We start from the raw sequence: 14,149 nt of genomic DNA on the forward strand, positions 1-14,149 counted from the left end.
AACATTCCTGACTTCAGTATCAGGTATATCCTCAATTGGTGCCTCAATGGTCTTAACTTTACCAACCAGGTACTGGTAGAAGCTTGGGGAAAAGCATCGAGGCCCTGGACCACCATGTACAATGGAGACGGCAACCATTCTTCCAACATGGAAATACTCATCACCTTCTGCAGCTAACAATGGCAATGTTCCACGGTTAGTTCAAATTGATTTATAATACTGTCAAAATGTGACAAAAAGTGAATTACCTTTGCTATCAAATGACAGGTATTTGCCATCTTCTTTGCCTTCAAAAAATCGACTGGTTTTAATGGCGTCCATCAAGAGTGTCAGAAATTCCCGTGTAGGCCCTCCTGTGTCCACAGCCTCCTCTGTTTGCCCGATGTCATCAGTGAATTTGACCAAAAGGCTACAGGTGGGGTCAAATGAGGAACGTTTGAATCCCCTCAGAGCACCATCCCAGACATTAGCACGGTTTATATTTAACCTGCTACAGCTTTTTGTGTTAATGTTGTATGACAGATTTGACAGAACGTCTGCAGCCGTCAGTCCAATATCTGCGTCTCTGCAACACAAGAAAGAGAAACATTAACACTGCCTTTTATTTGGATAATTAAAATATAAATCTTTTATGGTCCCATTACAGTGAGAACACCATATGTGTGTGATGAAATGTGATGGGCATAAGCATGAAGCACACATTGCAAGCTTTCAATAATTTCTGCCAGATTTTGTTACGGTTTAGGGGTAAGTAAAAAAATATATACAATTTGAATATTTGCTTTAATAATTGTATGGCAACAGAAACCAGGTAAAATGCCAAATGTAGCTTGAACTATGTAATATATCTGAGGAAACAAACAAAAAAAACAACAACAAAGGTTGACAGCATTATTTCTATCAAAGTACCTGTCTTCCTCCTGAAAATTGTCTACGTCCTCAACATCAGAGCAACTGCTGTCAATGACAACTGGTGCATAGATCTTGGTATATGTGCTGTGGATTAAAGGAACAATGAAATACTAAAACAAGATGGTTGTGAAATTACAGTAAAAAGTGTTATACTTGGTACTGTAATGCATTACATTCAGCAGTCAATATTTCATGCTAAACCCAGAGCCAAAAGTATTAGTGCAATGAACGAACAATTTGAATCCATTGTGACTTACTTGTAGAAGTCACATGATGTGGTGTTTTTGGGTCCTGGTCCTGCTCCATTGGCCTGTTTATGAAAGTAGAGATAACACCAAACAAATTAACAATAATTACATCATTAACATAAACTTAATAACATTACAGAATAATACATACTTGCCCATCAGATGGCCTGGACACTGTTGGTGGACATTGTTTTGGTAAACTAAAACAAACAAATAATTTGAATAATTTAATTTAAATCATATTATAGATATTTGTTAATATGATTTAAAGAGCACAACATGCTCGATCTATTCCTTTCAGTGGAAGGCTAGCAAATGCCTCATCATCGGATTCTGAAGAGGAGTCATCTCCATGACTTTGGAAAGAGAAAATGATGCATCATTATTAGGCTAGGTATATGCAAAATATATGGCAATTTTACAACCAGCTCAAATTAAATTAAGAACTCACTTAATTACCAACCATTATCAATTATTATTATTATTATTTTACATACATGTACTTCAATACTTACTCGAATCCTGAAGGGGGCAGATGTACAGTACGATCCTCTGGTAAGACTTTCCAATGGCCTCTTTATAATGTTCAAGGACAAAGGGTTTGTCTGTGCCTGGTATATTTTGTACCTGAGAGCCATCAGGATATACCAGGACATATTCTCCATCGTACATCATGTCTTGATTAAAATCTCGCTGTTTTTTTATAGCAGCTGGCAAAATTTGTTTTGATGACCACAGGGGTTCAACATTTAATGGCAAAGTTTTCCCTCTTATAGGTTTTAACCCATATTTTGTTCTGGTCATTATGCCAATTGAAATCTACAGAAATAAGAAAAGAAGAAAAACAAACATGTTTAAGACTGTGTACTGTGTAATAGTCACATTGTGACCTAAACCTCCATATTAGTTTACCTTGACCATAATGTTTGGTTTCTTTTTAGCCTTTGAAAAGGTCCTCCTCTCAGCCTCTTTAACTTCCCTGAACCTCATGAATTGACCTGCTCTTCCTTGGATACTTGTCTCATTCACTAACACACACACACACACACACACACACACTGATTCATTATAGCTATGCTTTGTGATTGGTTGATAAATTGCCACCTTTCTGACAGCTAAAACCATGGGACAATTCAATGCAGCACAGTAACGTTAAAATGGGAGCACAGTAAGGGGATATTACCTGTAGGCCCACGGCCTAGGCTTGATGACGTGGATGGACACACCGTAAGGAACCCCACGTTCAGACCACACGACGGGCAAAACTTGGGAGCGTCCCCCAGTTGCTCGGCACAATACGGACAGAACATTTCAAACTAAAAATTAAATAAATAGTTCAGATATCAGGACAACATTGTACAAACGCCAGTAATGCATCTATTTAATGGCCAGACACGAGCTAGCCAGCTAACTTAGTTTCCAGCTAACAACGTTGGCAGACTAATACGTTATGGGGACAATAACTTAATATGTTAAAAACACACAAAACCACTTCGGTATCAGAGCACATCGACAAGTCTGTCATAATGAAAGAGAAACACTTACCTCTTGAGACAAGAAAAGCACAGCACACATTCAAAAAATAGCGCTAAGACAACCGGATGGATGCGGGTCCGTCACTGATTATGGCCCCCCCGGAAACATTTCCGTTGTGTTTTTGCAGTTTGCAGTTTGTTTCCCTATTTGCTCGTGCTGCAAATATTTGCAGCGAATGTGAAATCGACAAAGTTGTTTTCTGAATTTGCATGTGTTTTCTGAATTTGTATGTTTTCTGAATTTGTATGTGTTTTCTGAATATGTAGTTGTTGTGGCGTTGTTTGCATGTGTTTTCTGAATTTGTATGTGTTTTCTGAATATGTAGTTGTTGTGGGGTTTGTATGTGTTGTGACCCTTCTCGGCCACCGTACTTTACAAATATGAATATATAATTCATGAAAATCTTTCTGGATTTTGTCTTTCAGATCAGCTGAAAGCATAGCAGAGATTGCTTTCCATTTCTCCCAGCTGAGACAGAATTTAGATGTATTGTAACTGGAGGTTCCAAAAACATTTCAGACACAAGTATTGAGAGTTTCAGATATCCCCTCTTTCTTCAACAGAGCCCTGAATGCCCCCCGGGTTTTGGAAATAATCCCCTAACCTCTTTCATGATGTAATCAGCTATTTTCCTGACCTGCTACCTCTTTTAGACTTTTTATGCCAACACATTGTAGAAGGTTCAGCAAGTGGCGCTGTGGCTTAGTTTGTCAAAGTGCCTGTCTTGTAAACAGGAGATCCTGGGTTCGAATCCCAGCAGTGCCTATGCCACAGGATGTGGGCACCGCTCACTTAATCTTTTACATAGGTAAATCTTTGCATGCTGAACAGTGTGCATCTGCACAAAATGTGGAAATCTAAGAAGTGATGTGCATGCAATAGCGTCTTAAAGTTTGTCTTTTGTGGCTCTGTGGCACAATGGATAGCGCATTGGACTTCTAGATTGTGAATGGAGATATTCAAAGGTTGTGGGTTTGAGTCCCACCAGAGTCGTGCATACCCTCTTTTGCTCAGATGTCTTTGTGTTGGACAAGCATATGCTTAAAACTTGAATCCATAAACTACTTCAGAAGCATACCCTTCACGTTCTGCTTATTTCCCTCTTTGGACACACCCAACTCAGATCACAGAGTACTCTACTAATTAACTTAAGTCACCTATTTAAATAAGAATAGGTTGAAATCCACTGGTCTAGGCCAAAATCTGCAACAACCTATTGTTGGCCACCTACCTAGAAAAAAAAGAAGAAAAAAAAAACACGCTTTCCATTTCTCCAAGCTGAAACAGCATTTAGATGTATCGTAACTGGAGGTTCCCGAAACATTTGAGACACGAGTACTGAGAGTTTCGATCCAGAAATAAATGGCTTGAGATATTCCCTTGTCCCTCAACAGAAGCCTGCACACCTTTCAGGTTTTGGAAATAATCCTGTAACTTCAAAGGGACCTATTCATGATGTAATCAGCTATTCTCCTGACATGCTACCTCTTTTAGACTTTGTATACAAAAGCATCGAACCAGTGACAGTAACTGGCGCTGTGGCTTAGTTGGTCAAAGCGCCTGTCTAGTAAACAGGAGATCCTGGGTTTGAATCCCAGCAGTGCCTAATCTGTGGCTTCTAAGAGTAGTCATTTAACCTTCTCCTTCTCTGACGTGAAAGTCTTGGCAGGAAAGACAATCTGGACTTCTCGGTTGCAAATGAAGGTTTTAAAAAGGTTGTCGTTTTTTGGGTCCCACCAGAGTCACGAATGGTGTCCCTTTGCACAGACGTCTTTACCAGACTGACATTTGCTTAAAGCTGGGGTTTTCCAACTTTTTCAGAAGCCTATGCAACACATTTTTCTTCTTTTCCTTATTGAGCACACCCAAGTCAGATCGTCGAGTACGTTAATTATCAATCAATTATTTGATTCACCTGTATTAAATGAGAGAGATAATAAAAAAAATATATATATGTGGTGCAGATGCGCTTCAAGAATGGTTTGCAAGCTCCTGGCTTAGGCCTGAAATCTGCTACTACCCATTGATATGGTCAAGCCTATGGATATTTGTACAAACAAAGTCTTTACATATATGAAGAATAATACATGGATAACTTTCTGGATTTTGCCATTTCATATCAGAAGAAGGCTCAGGAAACATTTTAGGCATGACTATCGAGAGTGTAGAGCCAAAATTAAATGAGTTCAGACATTCCCTTGAGGCGTGAAAGGCCCTCGTGTTTTGGAAACAATCCTCTTACCTCTAAGGGACCTCTTTCATGACGTGATCAGCTGTTTTCCTGATGTGCTACCTCTTTTAGACTTGTTTTACCAACAAATTTCACTGATCTGTGGCTTAGCTGGTCAAAGCGCCTGTCTCGTAAACAGGAGATCCTGGGTTCAAATCCCAGCAGTGCCTTTGGCACAGGATATGGGAGTGCTTAACCTTTTCACATATGAAAGTCTTTGCATGACGAACTGTGTTTACCTGCACAAAACTGGAAAAACTAAGAAGTGCTGCGCATGCAATACTTCCCTGAAGTGTGTCATTTTATGGTACAATGGATAGAACTTTGGACTTCTGGGATGCGAATGGAGAAATTCCCTGGTTGTGGTTTTGAGTCCCACCAGAATAGTCAGTGGCCTCTTTTGCTCTGATGTCTCTGTGAGTCAGACATATGTTTAAAACTGGGGTCCACAAACTACTTCAGAAGCCTACCCTTCACATTCTGCTCATCTCCCTTATTGGACACACCCACGTCAGATCATAGAGTACTCTACTAAGTAGCTCAATTAACCCTTTTGAAATAAGGTAAATAACAAAAATGTATAGCGTCTGGGAGGTTTCGAGAATGTTTTGAAAACCACTGGCTTAGGCCAGAATCTGCTACTTCCTATTGTTGAGATCCAGCCTCTGGATGTATTCAAAACAGTCTTTACAAATATGAATATATAATTCATGAAAAGCTTTCTGGATTTTGTCTTTCAGATCAGCTGAAAGCATAGCAGAGATTGCTTTCCATTTCTCCTAGCTGAGACAGAGTTTAGATGTATTGTAACTGGAGGTTCCAAAAACCTTTCAGAAACACGTATTGAGAGTTTCAGATATTCCCTCTTTCTTCAACAGAGCCCTGAATGCCCCTCGGGTTTTGGAAATAATCCCCTAACCTCTTTCATGATGTAATCAGCTATTTTCCTGACCTGCTACCTCTTTTAGACTTTTTATAGCAACACATTGTAGAAGGTTCAGCAAGTGGTGCTGTGGCTTAGTTGGTCAAAGCGCCTGTCTTGTAAACAGGAGATCCTGGGTTCGAATCTCAGCAGTGCCTATGCCACAGGATGTGGGCACCACTCACTTAATCTTTTACATATGTAAATCTTTGCATGCTGAACAGTGTGCATCTGCACAAAATGTGGAAATCTAAGAAGTGATGTGCATGCAATAGCGTCTTAAAGTTTGTCTTTTGTGGCTCTGTGGCGCAATGGATAGCGCATTGGACTTCTAGATTGTGAATGGAGATATTCAAAGGTTGTGGGTTCGAGTCCCACCAGACTCGTGCATACCCTCTATTGCTCAGATGTTTTGGAAACAATCCTCTTACCTCTAAGGGACCTCGTTCATGACTTGATCAGCAGTTTTCCTGATGTGGTACCTCTTTTAGACTTGTTTTACCAACAAATTTCACAGTATCTGGCGCTGTGGCTTAGCTGGTCAAAGCGCCTGTCTCGTAAACAGGAGATCCTGGGTTCAAATCCCAGCAGTGTCTTTGGCACAGGATATGGGAGTGCTTAACCTTTTCACATATGAAAGTCTTTGCATATGAAAGTCTTTGCATGACGAACTGTGTTTACCTGCACAAAACTGGAAAAACTAAGAAGTGCTGCGCATGCAACACTTCCCTGAAGTGTGTCATTTTATGGTACAATGGATACAACTTTGGACTTCTAGGATGCGAATGGAGAAATTCCCTGGTTGTGAGTCCCACCAGAATAGTCAGTGGCCTCTTTTGCTCTGATGTCTCTGTGAGTCAGACATATGCTTAAAACTTGAATCCACAAACTACTTCAGAAGCATACCCTTCATGTTCTGCTTATTTCCCTTATTGGACACACCCAACTCAGATCACAGAGTACTCTACTAATTAACTTAAGTCACCTATTTAAATAAGAATAGGTTGAAATCCACTGGCCTAGGCCAAAATCTGCAACAACCTATTGTTGGCCACCTACCTAGAAGAAAAAGAAGAAAAAAAAACACGCTTTCCATTTCTCCAAGCTGAAACAGCATTTAGATGTATCGTAACTGGAGGTTCCCGAAACATTTGAGACACGAGTACTGAGAGTTTCGATCCAGAAATAAATGGCTTGAGATATTCCCTTGTCCCTCAACAGAAGCCTGCACACATTTCAGGTTTTGTAAATAATCCTGTAACTTCAAAGGGACCTATTCATGATGTAATCAGCTATTCTCCTGACATGCTACCTCTTTTAGACTTTGTATACAAAAGCATCGAACCAGTGACAGTAACTGGCGCTGTGGCTTAGTTGGTCAAAGTGCCTGTCTAGTAAACAGGAGATCCTGGGTTCAAATCCCAGCAGTGCCTAATCTGTGGCTTCTAAGAGTAGTCATTTAACCTTCTCTGACGTGAAAGTCTTGGCAGGAAAGACAATCTGGACTTCTCGGTTGCAAATGAAGGTTTTAAAAAGGTTGTCGTTTTTTGGGTCCCACCAGAGTCACGAATGGTGTCCCTTTGCACAGACGTCTTTACCAAACTGACATTTGCTTAAAGCTGGGGTTTTCCAACTTTTTCAGAAGCCTACGCAACACATTTTTCTTCTTTTCCTTATTGAGCACACCCAAGTCAGATCGTCGAGTACGTTACTTATCAATCAATTATTTGATTCACCTGTATTAAATGAGAGAGATAATAAATATATATATATATATATGTGGTGCAGATGCGCTTCAAGAATGGTTTGCAAGCTCCTGGCTTAGGCCTGAAATCTGCTACTACCTATTGATATGGTCAAGCCTATGGATATTTGTATAAACAAAGTCTTTACATATATGAAGAATAATACATGGATAACTTTCTGGATTTTGCCATTTCATATCAGAAGAAGGCTCAGGAAACATTTTAGGCATGACTATCGAGAGTGTAGAGCCAAAATTAAATGAGTTCAGACATTCCCTTGAGGCGTGAAAGGCCCTCGTGTTTTGGAAACAATCCTCTTAACTCTAAGGGACCTCTTTCATGACGTGATCAGCTGTTTTCCTGATGTGCTACCTCTTTTAGACTTGTTTTACCAACAAATTTCACTGATCTGTGGCTTAGCTGGTCAAAGCGCCTGTCTCGTAAACAGGAGATCCTGGGTTCAAATCCCAGCTGTGCCTTTGGCACAGGATATGGGAGTGCTTAACCTTTTCACATATGAAAGTCTTTGCATGACGAACTGTGTTTACCTGCACAAAACTGGAAAAACTAAGAAGTGCTGCGCATGCAATACTTCCCTGAAGTGTGTCATTTTATGGTACAATGGATAGAACTTTGGACTTCTGGGATGCGAATGGAGAAATTCCCTGGTTGTGGTTTTGAGTCCCACCAGAATAGTCAGTGGCCTCTTTTGCTCTGATGTCTCTGTGAGTCAGACATATGTTTAAAACTGGGGTCCACAAACTACTTCAGAAGCCTACCCTTCACATTCTGCTCATCTCCCTTATTGGACACACCCACGTCAGATCATAGAGTACTCTACTAAGTAGCTCAATTAACCCTTTTGAAATAAGGTAAATAACGAAAATGTATAGCGTCTGGGAGGTTTCGAGAATGGTTTGAAAACCACTGGCTTAGGCCAGAATCTGCTACTTCCTATTGTTGAGATCCAGCCTCTGGATGTATTCAAAACAGTCTTTACAAATATGAATATATAATTCATGAAAAGCTTTCTGGATTTTGTCTTTCAGATCAGCTGAAAGCATAGCAGAGATTGTTTTCCATTTCTCCTAGCTGAGACAGAGTTTAGATGTATTGTAACTGGAGGTTCCAAAAACCTTTCAGAAACACGTATTGAGAGTTTCAGATATTCCCTCTTTCTTCAACAGAGCCCTGAATGCCCCTCGGGTTTTGGAAATAATCCCCTAACCTCTTTCATGATGTAATCAGCTATTTTCCTGACCTGCTACCTCTTTTAGACTTTTTATAGCAACACATTGTAGAAGGTTTGGCAAGTGGCGCTGTGGCTTAGTTGGTCAAAGCGCCTGTCTTGTAAACAGGAGATCCTGGGTTCGAATCCCAGCAGTGCCTATGCCACAGGATGTGGGCACCACTCACTTAATCTTTTACATATGTAAATCTTTGCATGCTGAACAGTGTGCATCTGCACAAAATGTGGAAATCTAAGAAGTGATGTGCATGCAATAGCGTCTTAAAGTTTGTCTTTTGTGGCTCTGTGGCGCAATGGATAGCGCATTGGACTTCTAGATTGTGAATGGAGATATTCAAAGGTTGTGGGTTCGAGTCCCACCAGAGTCGTGCATACCCTCTATTGCTCAGATGTTTTGGAAACAATCCTCTTACCTCTAAGGGACATCGTTCATGACGTGATCAGCTGTTTTCCTGATGTGTGTACCACTTTTAGACTTGTTTTACCAACAAATTTCACAGTATCTGGCGCTGTGGCTTAGCTGGTCAAAGCGCCTGTCTCGTAAACAGGAGATCCTGGGTTCAAATCCCAGCAGTGTCTTTGGCACAGGATATGGGAGTGCTTAACCTTTTCACATATGAAAGTCTTTGCATGACGAACTGTGTTTACCTGCACAAAACTGGAAAAACTAAGAAGTGCAGAGCATGCAACACTTCCCTGAAGTGTGTCATTTTATGGTACAATGGATACAACTTTGGACTACTAGGATGCGAATGGAGAAATTCCCTTGTTGTGAGTCCCACCAGAATAGTCAGTGGCCTCTTTTGCTCTGATGTCTCTGTGAGTCAGACATATGCTTAAAACTTGAATCCACAAACTACTTCAGAAGCATACCCTTCACGTTCTGCTTATTTCCCTCTTTGGACACACCCAACTCAGATCACAGAGTACTCTACTAATTAACTTAAGTCACCTATTTAAATAAGAATAGGTTGAAATCCACTGGCCTAGGCCAAAATCTGCAACAACCTATTGTTGGCCACCTACCTAGAAGAAAAAGAAGAAAAAAAACACGCTTTCCATTTCACCAAGCTGAAACAGCATTTAGATGTATCGTAACTGGAGGTTCCCGAAACATTTGAGACACGAGTACTGAGAGTTTCGATCCAGAAATAAATGGCTTGAGATATTCCCTTGTCCCTCAACAGAAGCCTGCACACCTTTCAGGTTTTGGAAATAATCCTGTAACTTCAAAGGGACCTATTCATGATGTAATCAGCTATTCTCCTGACATGCTACCTCTTTTAGACTTTGTATACAAAAGCATCGAACCAGTGACAGTAACTGGCGCTGTGGCTTAGTTGGTCAAAGCGCCTGTCTAGTAAACAGGAGATCCTGGGTTTGAATCCCAGCAGTGCCTAATCTGTGGCTTCTAAGAGTAGTCATTTAACCTTCTCCTTCTCTGACGTGAAAGTCTTGGCAGGAAAGACAATCTGGACTTCTCGGTTGCAAATGAAGGTTTTAAAAAGGTTGTCGTTTTTTGGGTCCCACCAGAGTCACGAATGGTGTCCCTTTGCACAGACGTCTTTACCAGACTGACATTTGCTTAAAGCTGGGGTTTTCCAACTTTTTCAGAAGCCTACGCAACACATTTTTCTTCTTTTCCTTATTGAGCACACCCAAGTCAGATCGTCGAGTACGTTAATTATCAATCAATTATTTGATTCACCTGTATTAAATGAGAGAGATAGTAAAAAATATATATATATATATGTGGTGCAGATGCGCTTCAAGAATGGTTTGCAAGCTCCTGGCTTAGGCCTGAAATCTGCTACTACCCATTGATATGGTCAAGCCTATGGATATTTGTACAAACAAAGTCTTTACATATATGAAGAATAATACATGGATAACTTTCTGGATTTTGCCATTTCATATCAGAAGAAGGCTCAGGAAACATTTTAGGCATGACTATCGAGAGTGTAGAGCCAAAATTAAATGAGTTCAGACATTCCCTTGAGGCGTGAAAGGCCCTCGTGTTTTGGAAACAATCCTCTTACCTCTAAGGGACCTCTTTCATGACGTGATCAGCTGTTTTCCTGATGTGCTACCTCTTTTAGACTTGTTTTACCAACAAATTTCACTGATCTGTGGCTTAGCTGGTCAAAGCGCCTGTCTCGTAAACAGGAGATCCTGGGTTCAAATCCCAGCAGTGCCTTTGGCACAGGATATGGGAGTGCTTAACCTTTTCACATATGAAAGTCTTTGCATGACGAACTGTGTTTACCTGCACAAAACTGGAAAAACTAAGAAGTGCAGAGCATGCAACACTTCCCTGAAGTGTGTCATTTTATGGTACAATGGATACAACTTTGGACTACTAGGATGCGAATGGAGAAATTCCCTTGTTGTGAGTCCCACCAGAATAGTCAGTGGCCTCTTTTGCTCTGATGTCTCTGTGAGTCAGACATATGCTTAAAACTTGAATCCACAAACTACTTCAGAAGCATACCCTTCACGTTCTGCTTATTTCCCTCTTTGGACACACCCAACTCAGATCACAGAGTACTCTACTAATTAACTTAAGTCACCTATTTAAATAAGAATAGGTTGAAATCCACTGGCCTAGGCCAAAATCTGCAACAACCTATTGTTGGCCACCTACCTAGAAGAAAAAGAAGAAAAAAAACACGCTTTCCATTTCACCAAGCTGAAACAGCATTTAGATGTATCGTAACTGGAGGTTCCCGAAACATTTGAGACACGAGTACTGAGAGTTTCGATCCAGAAATAAATGGCTTGAGATATTCCCTTGTCCCTCAACAGAAGCCTGCACACCTTTCAGGTTTTGGAAATAATCCTGTAACTTCAAAGGGACCTATTCATGATGTAATCAGCTATTCTCCTGACATGCTACCTCTTTTAGACTTTGTATACAAAAGCATCGAACCAGTGACAGTAACTGGCGCTGTGGCTTAGTTGGTCAAAGCGCCTGTCTAGTAAACAGGAGATCCTGGGTTTGAATCCCAGCAGTGCCTAATCTGTGGCTTCTAAGAGTAGTCATTTAACCTTCTCCTTCTCTGACGTGAAAGTCTTGGCAGGAAAGACAATCTGGACTTCTCGGTTGCAAATGAAGGTTTTAAAAAGGTTGTCGTTTTTTGGGTCCCACCAGAGTCACGAATGGTGTCCCTTTGCACAGACGTCTTTACCAGACTGACATTTGCTTAAAGCTGGGGTTTTCCAACTTTTTCAGAAGCCTACGCAACACATTTTTCTTCTTTTCCTTATTGAGCACACCCAAGTCAGATCGTCGAGTACGTTAATTATCAATCAATTATTTGATTCACCTGTATTAAATGAGAGAGATAATAAAAAATATATATATATATATGTGGTGCAGATGCGCTTCAAGAATGGTTTGCAAGCTCCTGGCTTAGGCCTGAAATCTGCTACTACCCATTGATATGGTCAAGCCTATGGATATTTGTACAAACAAAGTCTTTACATATATGAAGAATAATACATGGATAACTTTCTGGATTTTGCCATTTCATATCAGAAGAAGGCTCAGGAAACATTTTAGGCATGACTATCGAGAGTGTAGAGCCAAAATTAAATGAGTTCAGACATTCCCTTGAGGCGTGAAAGGCCCTCGTGTTTTGGAAACAATCCTCTTACCTCTAAGGGACCTCTTTCATGACGTGATCAGCTGTTTTCCTGATGTGCTACCTCTTTTAGACTTGTTTTACCAACAAATTTCACTGATCTGTGGCTTAGCTGGTCAAAGCGCCTGTCTCGTAAACAGGAGATCCTGGGTTCAAATCCCAGAAGTGCCTTTGGCACAGGATATGGGAGTGCTTAACCTTTTCACATATGAAAGTCTTTGCATGACGAACTGTGTTTACCTGCACAAAACTGGAAAAACTAAGAAGTGCTGCGCATGCAATACTTCCCTGAAGTGTGTCATTTTATGGTACAATGGATAGAACTTTGGACTTCTGGGATGCGAATGGAGAAATTCCCTGGTTGTGGTTTTGAGTCCCACCAGAATAGTCAGTGGCCTCTTTTGCTCTGATGTCTCTGTGAGTCAGACATATGTTTAAAACTGGGGTCCACAAACTACTTCAGAAGCCTACCCTTCACATTCTGCTCATCTCCCTTATTGGACACACCCACGTCAGATCATAGAGTACTCTACTAAGTAGCTCAATTAACCCTTTTGAAATAAGGTAAATAACAAAAATGTATAGCGTCTGGGAGGTTTCGAGAATGTTTTGAAAACCACTGGCTTAGGCCAGAATCTGCTACTTCCTATTGTTGAGATCCAGCCTCTGGATGTATTCAAAACAGTCTTTACAAATATGAATATATAATTCATGAAAAGCTTTCTGGATTTTGTCTTTCAGATCAGCTGAAAGCATAGCAGAGATTGCTTTCCATTTCTCCTAGCTGAGACAGAGTTTAGATGTATTGTAACTGGAGGTTCCAAAAACATTTCAGAAACACGTATTGACAGTTTCAGATATTCCCTCTTTCTTCAACAGAGCCCTGAATGCCCCTCGGGTTTTGGAAATAATCCCCTAACCTCTTTCATGATGTAATCAGCTATTTTCCTGACCTGCTACCTCTTTTAGACTTTTTATAGCAACACATTGTAGAAGGTTCAGCAAGTGGCGCTGTGGCTTAGTTGGTCAAAGCGCCTGTCTTGTAAACAGGAGATCCTGGGTTCGAATCTCAGCAGTGCCTATGCCACAGGATGTGGGCACCACTCACTTAATCTTTTACATATGTAAATCTTTGCATGCTGAACAGTGTGCATCTGCACAAAATGTGGAAATCTAAGAAGTGATGTGCATGCAATAGCGTCTTAAAGTTTGTCTTTTGTGGCTCTGTGGCGCAATGGATAGCGCATTGGACTTCTAGATTGTGAATGGAGATATTCAAAGGTTGTGGGTTTGAGTCCCACCAGAGTCGTGCATACCCTCTATTGCTCAGATGTTTTGGAAACAATCCTCTTACCTCTAAGGGACCTCGTTCATGACTTGATCAGCAGTTTTCCTGATGTGGTACCTCTTTTAGACTTGTTTTACCAACAAAATTCACAGTATCTGGCGCTGTGGCTTAGCTGGTCAAAGCGCCTGTCTTGTAAACAGGAGATCCTGGGTTCAAATCCCAGCAGTGCCTTTGGCACAGGATATGGGAGTGCTTAACCTTTTCACATATGAAAGTCTTTGCATATGAAAGTCTTTGCATGACGAACTGTGTTTACCTGCACAAAACTGGAAAAACTAAGAAGTGCTGCGCATGCAACACTTCCCTGAAGTGTGT

At 40.8% G+C, this 14,149-nt stretch overlaps 1 long non-coding RNA gene and 16 other non-coding genes across 17 annotated transcripts; 16 read left to right on the forward strand and 1 right to left on the reverse strand.

The window, feature by feature from the left end:
* Nucleotides 1-1,686: 1,686 nt before the first annotated feature.
* On the reverse strand, nt 1,687-2,447 carry LOC143707668 (uncharacterized). The gene is made up of 3 exons (XR_013193194.1): nt 2,344-2,447; nt 2,073-2,188; nt 1,687-1,979 (listed from the first exon to the last, which is right to left on the reverse strand). It is a non-coding gene; the product is annotated as an uncharacterized LOC143707668 (long non-coding RNA).
* A 940-nt stretch (nt 2,448-3,387) lies between these two features.
* On the forward strand, nt 3,388-3,461 carry trnat-ugu (transfer RNA threonine (anticodon UGU)). The gene has a single exon. It is a non-coding gene; the product is annotated as a tRNA-Thr (tRNA).
* Nucleotides 3,462-3,600: 139 nt separating this feature from the next.
* On the forward strand, nt 3,601-3,689 carry trnar-ucu (transfer RNA arginine (anticodon UCU)). The gene is given in 2 exon segments: nt 3,601-3,637; nt 3,654-3,689. It is a non-coding gene; the product is annotated as a tRNA-Arg (tRNA).
* A 539-nt stretch (nt 3,690-4,228) lies between these two features.
* trnat-agu (transfer RNA threonine (anticodon AGU)) lies at nt 4,229-4,302 on the forward strand. Its single transcript has one exon. It is a non-coding gene; the product is annotated as a tRNA-Thr (tRNA).
* Nucleotides 4,303-5,932: 1,630 nt separating this feature from the next.
* On the forward strand, nt 5,933-6,006 carry trnat-ugu (transfer RNA threonine (anticodon UGU)). Its single transcript has one exon. It is a non-coding gene; the product is annotated as a tRNA-Thr (tRNA).
* A 139-nt stretch (nt 6,007-6,145) lies between these two features.
* trnar-ucu (transfer RNA arginine (anticodon UCU)) lies at nt 6,146-6,234 on the forward strand. Its single transcript is given in 2 exon segments — nt 6,146-6,182; nt 6,199-6,234. It is a non-coding gene; the product is annotated as a tRNA-Arg (tRNA).
* A 136-nt stretch (nt 6,235-6,370) lies between these two features.
* trnat-cgu (transfer RNA threonine (anticodon CGU)) lies at nt 6,371-6,444 on the forward strand. The gene has a single exon. It is a non-coding gene; the product is annotated as a tRNA-Thr (tRNA).
* Nucleotides 6,445-7,207: 763 nt separating this feature from the next.
* On the forward strand, nt 7,208-7,281 carry trnat-agu (transfer RNA threonine (anticodon AGU)). The gene has a single exon. It is a non-coding gene; the product is annotated as a tRNA-Thr (tRNA).
* A 718-nt stretch (nt 7,282-7,999) lies between these two features.
* Nucleotides 8,000-8,072, forward strand: trnat-cgu (transfer RNA threonine (anticodon CGU)). Its single transcript has one exon. It is a non-coding gene; the product is annotated as a tRNA-Thr (tRNA).
* An 836-nt stretch (nt 8,073-8,908) lies between these two features.
* On the forward strand, nt 8,909-8,982 carry trnat-ugu (transfer RNA threonine (anticodon UGU)). Its single transcript has one exon. It is a non-coding gene; the product is annotated as a tRNA-Thr (tRNA).
* Nucleotides 8,983-9,121: 139 nt separating this feature from the next.
* On the forward strand, nt 9,122-9,210 carry trnar-ucu (transfer RNA arginine (anticodon UCU)). The gene is given in 2 exon segments: nt 9,122-9,158; nt 9,175-9,210. It is a non-coding gene; the product is annotated as a tRNA-Arg (tRNA).
* Nucleotides 9,211-9,347: 137 nt separating this feature from the next.
* Nucleotides 9,348-9,421, forward strand: trnat-cgu (transfer RNA threonine (anticodon CGU)). The gene has a single exon. It is a non-coding gene; the product is annotated as a tRNA-Thr (tRNA).
* Nucleotides 9,422-10,167: 746 nt separating this feature from the next.
* Nucleotides 10,168-10,241, forward strand: trnat-agu (transfer RNA threonine (anticodon AGU)). Its single transcript has one exon. It is a non-coding gene; the product is annotated as a tRNA-Thr (tRNA).
* A 1,544-nt stretch (nt 10,242-11,785) lies between these two features.
* trnat-agu (transfer RNA threonine (anticodon AGU)) lies at nt 11,786-11,859 on the forward strand. Its single transcript has one exon. It is a non-coding gene; the product is annotated as a tRNA-Thr (tRNA).
* A 1,634-nt stretch (nt 11,860-13,493) lies between these two features.
* Nucleotides 13,494-13,567, forward strand: trnat-ugu (transfer RNA threonine (anticodon UGU)). Its single transcript has one exon. It is a non-coding gene; the product is annotated as a tRNA-Thr (tRNA).
* A 139-nt stretch (nt 13,568-13,706) lies between these two features.
* On the forward strand, nt 13,707-13,795 carry trnar-ucu (transfer RNA arginine (anticodon UCU)). Its single transcript is given in 2 exon segments — nt 13,707-13,743; nt 13,760-13,795. It is a non-coding gene; the product is annotated as a tRNA-Arg (tRNA).
* A 136-nt stretch (nt 13,796-13,931) lies between these two features.
* trnat-ugu (transfer RNA threonine (anticodon UGU)) lies at nt 13,932-14,005 on the forward strand. Its single transcript has one exon. It is a non-coding gene; the product is annotated as a tRNA-Thr (tRNA).
* Nucleotides 14,006-14,149: the final 144 nt, after the last annotated feature.

The sequence above is a fragment of the Siphateles boraxobius genome, unplaced genomic scaffold (assembly GCF_051911475.1).
Source record: "Siphateles boraxobius isolate OS27281-9 unplaced genomic scaffold, OSU_SipBor_1 42, whole genome shotgun sequence".
Taxonomy (NCBI): domain Eukaryota; kingdom Metazoa; phylum Chordata; class Actinopteri; order Cypriniformes; family Leuciscidae; genus Siphateles; species Siphateles boraxobius.